Below are 284 nucleotides of genomic sequence, written 5' to 3' on the forward strand. Positions count from 1 at the left end.
ATTTTTGTGGTTACATGGGAAAACACCTTTCCATTTTAGGTGATATTATTTGAACCTTGTTACCTGCAAGTGCTGATCTTAAATATAGAAGCCACAATAAAAAAAAAATACATCCAAAACATAAGAACTTTATTGAAAATCTATTTTTCAGCTGTTTTTTTTAATGGGCAAGAAACAAAAAATGTGGCTGGGATACATGTTGAGCAAACTAGAAAACATGAACACAACATAGTTTTTATGGACCAAGGAACTTGTATAAGCTTTAGTATAAAAGGTACATTTTC

This window comes from Gavia stellata, chromosome 5 (genome assembly GCF_030936135.1).
Source record: "Gavia stellata isolate bGavSte3 chromosome 5, bGavSte3.hap2, whole genome shotgun sequence".
Lineage (NCBI taxonomy): Eukaryota > Metazoa > Chordata > Aves > Gaviiformes > Gaviidae > Gavia > Gavia stellata.